This window comes from Trematomus bernacchii, unplaced genomic scaffold (genome assembly GCF_902827165.1).
Source record: "Trematomus bernacchii unplaced genomic scaffold, fTreBer1.1, whole genome shotgun sequence".
Taxonomy (NCBI): Eukaryota; Metazoa; Chordata; class Actinopteri; order Perciformes; family Nototheniidae; genus Trematomus; species Trematomus bernacchii.
The window spans coordinates 435,329-445,421 of NW_022987652.1; positions in this window are offsets into that span (position 1 = coordinate 435,329).

Here is a 10,093-nt window from a genome sequence, read left to right on the forward strand (position 1 = left end):
ACACCTACACCTGTAAAGTGCCCCAAGTACCATTTATCTATATTTACTTTGATCTCATGGCCATGATGAATACTCAACTCTTATTGGCCAATAAAGACAACCTGATAAGATAGTACACATAAAGTGATATTACAGGGCACTTCTGAAGAATCAAACTTGGAAAAATACTTACCCTTCACTTTTTAACAATATAAGCAAGGCACAAGCTTGGCAAATAATTCTTAAATGTTCTTTTTTAAAGGTAATTTTGTGATTTTATGTCTTAATAGTATTTTTAAAAACCTCAATCGTCTTAAAACCTATTTTATTTAATTAATAAAATAAATACAATTAGTATTTTCCACTTACATATTCAATAAGATATGTAATAATGAGCATATATTCTGTAAAATAAGATGTCTATTGGGCTAAATATGGGAATAATAGGTTTTGATGCACATGAATCCATATACATGCAGCCAAAAATAGTTTGGAGAAAGGAAGTTAAATGGGTGGTAAGTCTAATGGCTGCAGAAAATACATGATTATGGGATCAATTCAAAGCATTTCTGCAACATTTCTGCAACAGTGTATAAGAAAAATACTTTAAAAACAAGTTCCTTTATCCTTTGGCAAGACGGATACAACTTTATTTTCCAGATTCAAGGCTTTTATTGTCCTGTGTGCATAGCTACAGTGTAGTTATGACAATGAAACAGATAAAATAGTGCAAGTAAATACAATAAAATAGAAAAAGCACACAACGAAAAGCAAACAAACACTGAAATAAAGCGGGAAAAAAAGGCAGAGTTGGAGCGCCATCTTTTTCTTGTCCAAAAGAAAATATAAGCTTTATTTCTAGTGTTAAAATGAATTTCCGAGCACCGTAATTAAACCCTTTATCTCCTCTGTTTGCCCACAGGTCTCTCCGTCACCCTGGCGATGCTTCACCCCCACAGAGAGGAGGATCTGGGGCCCGACAGCATGGAGGAGAACCCTCCGAGCGAAGCGGTGGCCTGGGAGCTCGAGGAGCTGACCCTGCAGACCGGATTCCCCCCGAAGCCCCTGCAGGAGAGGAAGAACGGTGAGACTGTGGTGCACGTCACATTTAAAGGTCACCTATTATGCAAAATCCACTTTCTCATGTCTCTTCTACATCAACATGTGTCCCCTCTTCTTCACGTCTCTTCTACATCAACATGTGTCCCCTCTTCTTCATGTCTCTTCTACATCAACATGTGTCCCCTCTTCTTCATGTCTCCTCTACATCAACATGTGTCCCCTCTTCTTCATGTCTCTTCTACATCAACATGTGTCCCCTCTTCTTCATGTCTCCTCTACATCAACATGTGTCCCCTCTTCTTCACGTCTCTTCTACATCAACATGTGTCCCCTCTTCTTCATGTCTCCTCTACATCAACATGTGTCCCCTCTTCTCCATGTCTCTTCTACATCAACATGTGTCCCCTCTTCTTCACGTCTCTTCTACATCAACATGTGTCCCCTCTTCTTCATGTCTCTTCTACATCAACATGTGTCCCCTCTTCTTCATGTCTCTTCTTCATCAACATGTGTCCCCTCTTCTTCATGTCTCTTCTTCATCAACATGTGTCCCCTCTTCTTCATGTCTCTTCTACATCAACATGTGTCCCCTCTTCTTCATGTCTCTTCTACATCAACATGTGTCCCCTCTTCTTCATGTCTCTTCTTCATCAACATGTGTCCCCTCTTCTTCATGTCTCTTCTACATCAACATCAGAGTTCCCGTTAGCCGGTAATTACCGGACAATGACCGGTAAAATATGCTGAAGTCCGGCAAATCTAAATCTCTCCGGTCAAAATGTCCGGTCAAAATAATTTTCCCTTAGCGCAATACCGCATCAGTTGCGCCACTTATGTGACAGACAAGAATAGTATGTGACAGACAAAAGAGTATGTGACAGACAAAAATTGTCAATTCTAATGTCTAACACTTAATGTGGAGAAAGAGATGTCCTGTATGGGTTGATTGTGCGTTGATCTGTTGGTAATGCCTCGGGGTTCCGGTGGGCATGTAAACAAATGCATAATGCTGCGCTATACTTTGTGGCCTCATCCGGTTGCATAGCGACGCTTATTGTTTAGGTGTCTTTTAACAAGCAGGTAGTCATATCATTAGCTAGAACTAGCTAGATCTGATCGATATGGACATAAATGCGAGTAAAGTCTAATCTGACAGGAGAGAGAGATCGGCTGCTGCTGACGAGTCGACACGCAGCTCTGCATGATCCCCTGCAGCGGCGAGCAGAGCAAAACACACTTCAGGTTAGAAAATCACACGTAGCTATTTTAATTACCTCTCAAACTACCTAAACTAGTTATAGATATGTTTAGTTTTACTGTCGGGTCACTCATTACTGGATCCGCGAGCTGCATGATACTGACGGGCTGTCAGGAGAAGGAGAGAGCGCTCCGTTTATTATTCCCGCGTTTTTGTAAATTACTGTACACTTTTGAATAATGTAGTTAATCTACTATAATTAGTTTGTTTAATGTCGAATCATATCAATTTGTTTTAAAGCTCAATAAATAACAAAGAAGACCTTTAACCGGCACTTATCTAATTTTGTCCGGAAGATTTCAACTTTAACGGACATGTTGACCGGCAAAAAAATATTCTAACGGGAACTCTGATCAACATGTGTCCCCTCTTCTTCATGTCTCTTCTTCATCAACATGTGTCCCCTCTGTGGAAAGAGACTCTGAAAGTTTCAGGAACAAAGATTCTCTCTCTTTTTGTCCTGATCCATTTTTATAAAAACCTGTCTGAAAATGAGCTGATCAGATTTTGGCCACTTTATGATGTCATAACGATGTTTTGGCTTGTGTAACCATTAGCCAATCAGCAACCAAGGTAACCCCCCCCCACCTTATCACCTGAATCTCCTCCTAGAGCACCATTGTGTTCTTTTTAACCAAATATCTCTCAGAGGGGCGTGGGGAGGGGCTCCTTATTTTCATCTAAAGTAACAGACAGGGTGTTTCTCAATGTCGAGTAAAGCTGCTTCAGAGCCACTATTTCAAGCATACTACGTCATCGAGTGCCGCCGAAGGACTGTTCCAATGTCCAGCATACTTGAAATTCTACCGAGCCCGGCGTACTTCGTAGCGAGAAATTTCGAGGCTGCACATGTGTATCCTCCGCGATCTTAAAATCCCCACAATGCTTTGCGCACGGACCAATTTCCCCAAATCTGTGGCGGAAAATGTAAGGCGGGGCCTCTCATATGACGCACACCTGCACACTTGCTCGCCTGTTCCACTCTTCGTTTTCCGAATGCCAGGAAGGATTCTTGCCTCGCTTCTGAAGGAAGTGACTCGGAAGACATGTGCTACCAAGCAAGCGTCCTCGACATTGAGAAACACCCACGGAGAATCAGCACTTTTGAAACAGGGCTGAACCAGAGGGGATTATGGGATGATCTTTTTGGTATTTGGAGCCAAACACTTCAGAGACATGTTTTGTATATATCTGAGACCTTGATGAATAACAGTATAATAAGGGACCTTTAAATTAGCTTACACTTTTATCCAAAGCAACTTACAATAAGTACGATATGATAATACTTTATTTATTTAATACTTTACAGACTTCTCTACGCTGTTTCTCAAAGCTATGTAAAGAGGATCTTGTATGTATCGAAGTTTCCTGGCTATAGGGCACTTATTTTATATCTGTGCTGCAGGGTAAATGTTCTGCCATCACTCTGCGCACCTTGTAGGCCAGTGAAATAGTCGGCGTTGCTCTTCTACTCCTTCACAGATGTGGCTTACATCCAACAAAGATTCCTCCAAGCTTACAATGTGTGCACGGAGAACATGCTGCATAAATAAAAAGTGGGAGACAAAAAGTTAAATGTCAGTACAGCTTGTTCACTTGTCAGTAGTGACCTCACTGAAGAGGGCTTTTGAGGAGATGGAGATTTAAGTGCTGAGGTGAAACTGTGTGTGTGTGTGTGTCTCTGTCTCTGTCTCTGTCTCTGTCTCTGTCTCTGTACAGTGAAATAAGGGAGTGAAGAAGCTGCTGTTCCTAATTGGCTTGTCCCTCGCTCTGACCTCTTGTTACAGAAGATTAGACGCTGCTGTACGTTTGCACTGTGGACTTAAGACTTCTTTCTGTGTCTGCCGTTAGCTTCGAGCTTCGAGTTCTCTGCTCTCTAGTGTCCTTTGGTTTATATCACGGTGGAAAAGTTGTCTTTTCTTGCTGCAAGTTTGTATTTGGTTTGTAAAGCTTCACAAAGCCGAATAAAGTCAATCAGATCTCATGACACTCAAGGTTTTATTGGACAGAGAGTTGGTAATATGTCTCAATATTGTCTGAGATTTTATGACGAGGCTTAAATGAATCTGAATCAAGTCTTTGTAAGTTCAATACAAAGACAATAGACCTATTATCCTTTATCTGCAATAAGGAAGTAATAAATATTGGCATATAGAGCTGAAACAATTGCGTAATGTCCACACGGTTCCGTCGCGTGCTTCAACGGAGACGCTTCCCATTCACTTTGAATGGGGTGACGTCAAGCTTTGCCGAACTGCATTGTGGTTCCGTCGCGTCGCTTTGCCTCCGTTGCTCGCGCTGAAAGTTGAGAAAAGTTCAACCTTTCAACCGTCGACGGAAGCGCCAGCCAATCAAATCATATGCCAGTACAAGTGCTAGCCAATCAAACCGTGTGCTTGTGTGTCCGGGGCAGGAGATTAATGTGATCGGTTGTTGGTCGCACGCCAGACACGCCCACCGGCAAGCTTCAACGCGACGGAACCGTGTGGACGCACCGCACTGGTATTCTCATTTCCAGGTGTATATCAGTATGTAGTGTCTCTACTTTAAAGAGTCCTCTCCTGCTGATGTTCAGGTGTATATCAGTATGTAGTGTCTCTACTTTAAAGAGTCCTCTCCTGCTGATGTTCAGGTGTATATCAGTATGTAGTGTCTCTACTTTAAAGAGTCCTCTCCTGCTGATGTTCAGGTGTATATCAGTATGTAGTGTCTCTACTTTAAAGAGTCCTCTCCTGCTGATGTTCAGGTGTATATCAGTATGTAGTGTCTCTACTTTAAAGAGTCCTCTCCTGCTGATGTTCAGGTGTATATCAGTATGTAGTGTCTCTACATGTCTCCATGCTTTAATGTTCAAAAAGCTCTTTATTTTTCTCATATGCTGCAGCACCTCTTTTCACCCTCTGTCTGAAACCAGAGCCCAGTCTGCTCTGATTGGTTAGCTGGCCGGCTCTGTTGTGATTGGTCAACCTCTTAGAGAAGTCCCGCCCCTTAGCCTATCCCGTACAATGTGTTGGAGCACGAGTGGCCCTGAATTGAAGCGAAAACATCTTTATCGCCCCCTGGTGGCTGGATGTTAGATAGTCGGAAGCGCTTGATTTGAAACGCAGCGTCACTTTCTATGAGTCGATCTTATTTCTTCAATCACAGGAAGCCAAAGTTGTTATTGCGGTTAATATTTGATTAATTGTGCCGCCTCAGTGAAGCGTGGGATCGTGTAACTGTGTCTCACACACACAGAAACACACCTCACACACACGTAAACACACCTCACACTATCAGAAGTGGCAGCCACTGTGGCCATTGTTCCCGTCTGGGCGTTGGCCTCCCACAGTTAGTGGAGAGACACAGTGACCTGCTGCTTATATGTCAGGAGAGGGAGGTGAGGCAAAGGTAAATTATTTACTTTAGGAGTGGCGGAGAATAATGCTAAATAACACAATAAAACTCAACGGTGGAAAAAATAAGTCGGCTAGATTTCTATCAAGGCAAGGCAAGTCATTCAAAGTGCTTTACAGAAATGAAAGACATTAAGAGCATGAAACACATTAGAAAACATTAAAAAGCAAAGATAATAAAACATGAATAACACAGGTACATGAATAAAAGTTACAGTGCATGTGAATTGGAAGTAAAACATAGAATTAAAAAGTGACATCATTGAAGAAATGTTGACAATCACAACTTTGCAGAAACAGGCCAAAACACAGACTCTCAGCCCGAGGCCGCCACTCCCAGATTTTGAAACAACCCCTGCTCCTTTTACACATTTCCTCTCCTCTGCTAGCCCGACATGTTGCTGCAGGCACTCCTGATCTGACATGAAGATGCTTTCAGAGCAGCGGTGAGAAGCGTTGCATGTGACAGCATGTACATTTGTAACATGTGGGGCAGTGAAAGAGAAAGGAATGCCCACATAGAGAAAGGCTTATCAAAGCTTTATCATCTCACTCGGGGTTATGCAATGTGCACACGGTTCCTGTCTCAGTCACGGAAAAGATTTACGGTTAAACACTCATGTGTGTGTTTATAGAAGGAGAGAGCGGACATGTTTTGCAGGATGAGGATCATGGCAGATGTTGAGGCCCATATGCACTTAGTGTTTACGCATGACTTAAAGGGCTGGCATAACATGGGATAGCCTTGAAAGCACTTAAAGGGGCCCTATTGTGAGCATTTTCTGGACATCTTTTGTGACATGTTTACATGCTATAATGCTCAAAAATGTCCGGTCTTGATTGGTCAACCCCTTAGAGATGTCCCACCTTTTAGGCCCCGTCCACACGGACACAAAACGGGTTGTATCCGCTACAGTTCTCTATCGTATGGACGGTTCGTTTACACAAAGTCGTAACGGAACCGCGGAAACGGACCCCTCAAACGATAACGGGTCCCAAGGTGGGTAGATCTGCGGACGAAACGCTCTGGGGGGCCAAACGGCTCCGTGTGTACGCCCTATACGATCATTTCCTGATAACGATGACGCCATAGCCCCGTCTCTCCCCACCTCTGCTGCTCACCCCCGCGTCATTGCTGATGTGTTTCGCCAACAACAACAACAATGGTGGATCACAGGGTTGCTTTCGTGCTCCAGACGCTACTGACCATGCTACAGATGTTAGTGCAACATCTACAGCTCCTCTACCACAACCATCAGCAACAAGTGGACATGGAGAACTACATGAACTACATGTTGCTAAATCCACCGCGGAGAATAAACAGAAGGGCAACCATGGCAACCATGCTCGGGGGGTCTTTTTCGCTGCTTTTGGTGTATTTTGTGTATTTTGTACAGCGCCACTTACAGGCCCGGCATATGTACTACAGCGTCTCCAGCGGGTCGAGCGGTCTCGTGTGGACGGACACGTTTCTTGAGCCGATACCGTGTGGACGGAAGACTTTTTTGATATCGAATTCGGTTAGTTTTAGTTTTCGTTTCCGTGTGGATGGGGCCTTAGCCTATCACGTACAATGTGTTGGAGCGCTAGCCAATAGAAGCGCGAGTGTTACATGGTGATGTCATTATGTTCAGGAAGTAAACAAAGAAGTCCAATGGAGGCGTTTCAGGCAGAGGGGGGAGAGAAACTCAAGAAAACCTAAATAACATACAACAGGAAAGAGGGAAACACCAAAAATCATAATAAGGCCTCTTTATTTATTTATTATTGCAATAAGCAGTATTTGATTCCACTGTACAGTATTTCATGTTACATTCTGTTTTTATTGTATCTTATACTATATATTTCAATTTTTTCTTGCACTGCTTGAATTGTTTTACGTCTTATTTATTAATGTTGGATCGTTGGAGGAACCTGGGACTTTCATTTCAGGATTTTCATGGCCAAAACCAAGTCAGTAGCTATTATGCAAATGACAATAAAGCCATTGAATGCTGAATGTTTCCCACCATAGCAAAGCAAAGTGCCCCCCTATGATAATGTGACTGAGGTCAATCATAAATCTAAGGTTGAGAAGCGAGTTTCTGGAGGGAGGAAGGGCTACGAAGAAAAAGGATCAAAGGAAGGAGGGGGAGGTCATGACTGAAATGGCAGTATTGCATAACTTCTCAGAGAAGCGAGGGGATAATGGAAAGCAAGAAAAGGAGGTGGTGTGTTACTTGTACTTGAGGAGGTGAAGATGTGTTTTTTTTTTCCATTTTGAATGCTGAGAAAGTGCCGAGGAGTCACTTTTTTTATTCTGGAGTACAGGGGAGTAGGAGGAGTGAAACAAAAGGTGTTGTCACGGAGAGATTGGAAAACCTCTGGGTGGACCTTGTTGTGATCCTAGCAGCAGAAAGGGGCAGACACACACACACACACACACCAACACACACGCCCTCTCTCTCTGTGCGTGCTCACACTTGTAGACAGACAGTCCAGAGAAAGGGATTGTGAGGTGCTACCTGTGCACTTCCAGCTGCCGGTGAGAGGAAAAACCTTTTTTTTAAATGTGGCTTCTCTCTTGCTGGGCTTCTCCACTTCTGCCACTGTTGTGTTTTTTCCCCGCTGTGTTTATTGTGCTTCCGGGAATCTTTAATCTTTGCCGGGAGGGTGAAGCTTCAGCATGGTGCAGAGGGACATGCCTATCACGCCAGGTAAAGTTCATTTGAGTACGCTGTCGTCTGCTGCTTTGATTTCTTTTGTGTGTCCCTTTTTTAAAAAGTGATGACACTGAGGGAAGTCTACTTTAATCTGAGCTTTCCTAACTATACGTGGGGTGTGAGTGTTTGCATGTATCAGAAAAAGTGTATTTACACCGCAGTTTCAAGTGTTGGCATAATGTAACTTGTTTATATGGGAATGGCTGCCCTCGTTGATAACTCTGCAAAACTCTGAAGATTATTTGTTGTTGATACCATCTTATTCAGAAACAGTTTTATTAATTACTTTTTTTGCTTCGGGGTATTGATGCATAACATAGGGATAATATATTGTAAAAAATACCTATATAATAAGTACAATATACCTGACTTAAAATGAAAGCTTAAATTAGGAAAATGTACATGAAAAAATGACAATAACAATATGAGAAAATACTCCAAAAAGTATCACAAATGAAATTAAACTTTATAGAAGTTGTAAGAAGATAACAATACAAATATTTTACAAGTACTTTAAACTGATGTGCCAAATATCTGAAGTAAAATTAAAGATTTAATTACTTTTTAGAAGTTGTAGCTGTGTGCAAAAGTATCCAATAAATAGACGAATACCACAGTTTTATTGGATGTAAGTTAAGATGTATAGGGAACACTTTTATAAGTGTGAGTAAATGCCAAACAGAGAGCATGTAGTTTGTAAATGCTGTCGGGGTTTCACCTCCGAGGCTCCCCACAACAGAGGTTACAGGCGGGGGCAGAGAGGTCAGGTTAGAGGGGATACATACTGAGAAGTGGTCAAAGGGTGGGGTTGATAAATTGGTCTTTTCTCAGAAACTAACCCCCCCTCCAAACATCCCTTAAAGCAGCAGTCCTGCTCCCTGAGGCCAGGGGCCAGACAGGGCAGGGAGTGAGGAGTTAAGGGGGGTTATGAGGGAGGAGGAGCTGAGGGGGAGGATGTAGGTTAGATACTGTTGCTCCAGATTTAAGCAGAAATGACCTTCCCTTTTATAGACAGAACAGATTGTTCCAGATACTGACTCTGGCTGCTGCTACACAGAGAGGAGAGGGTAAATGATAAATACAACGAGGCAGCGAACAGGGATTTTTAAATCATGTCTCAAGGCGGCTTAAAGAGGCGCTATTATGTACTTTGGGTTTTCCCTTTCCTGTATTGTGTGTTATACAGGTTTTTGTGCATGCACCTGAACATCAGCAGGAGAGTACTCTTTAAAGTAGAGACACTACATACTGATATACACCTGAACATCAGCAGGAGAGGACTCTTTAAAGTAGAGACACTACATACTGATATACACCTGAACATCAGCAGGAGAGGACTCTTTAAAGTAGAGACACTACATACTGATATACACCTGAACATCAGCAGGAGAGGACTCTTTAAAGTAGATGCACTGCATACTGATATACACCTGAACATCAGCAGGAGAGGACTCTTTAAAGTAGAGACACTACATACTGATATACACCTGAACATCAGCAGGAGAGGACTCTTTAAAGTAGAGACACTACATACTGATATACACCTGAACATCAGCAGGAGAGGACTCTTTAAAGTAGAGACACTGCATACTGATATACACCTGAACATCAGCAGGAGAGGACTCTTTAAAGTAGAGACACTACATACTGATATACACCTGAACATCAGCAGGAGAGGACTCTTTAAAGTAGAGACA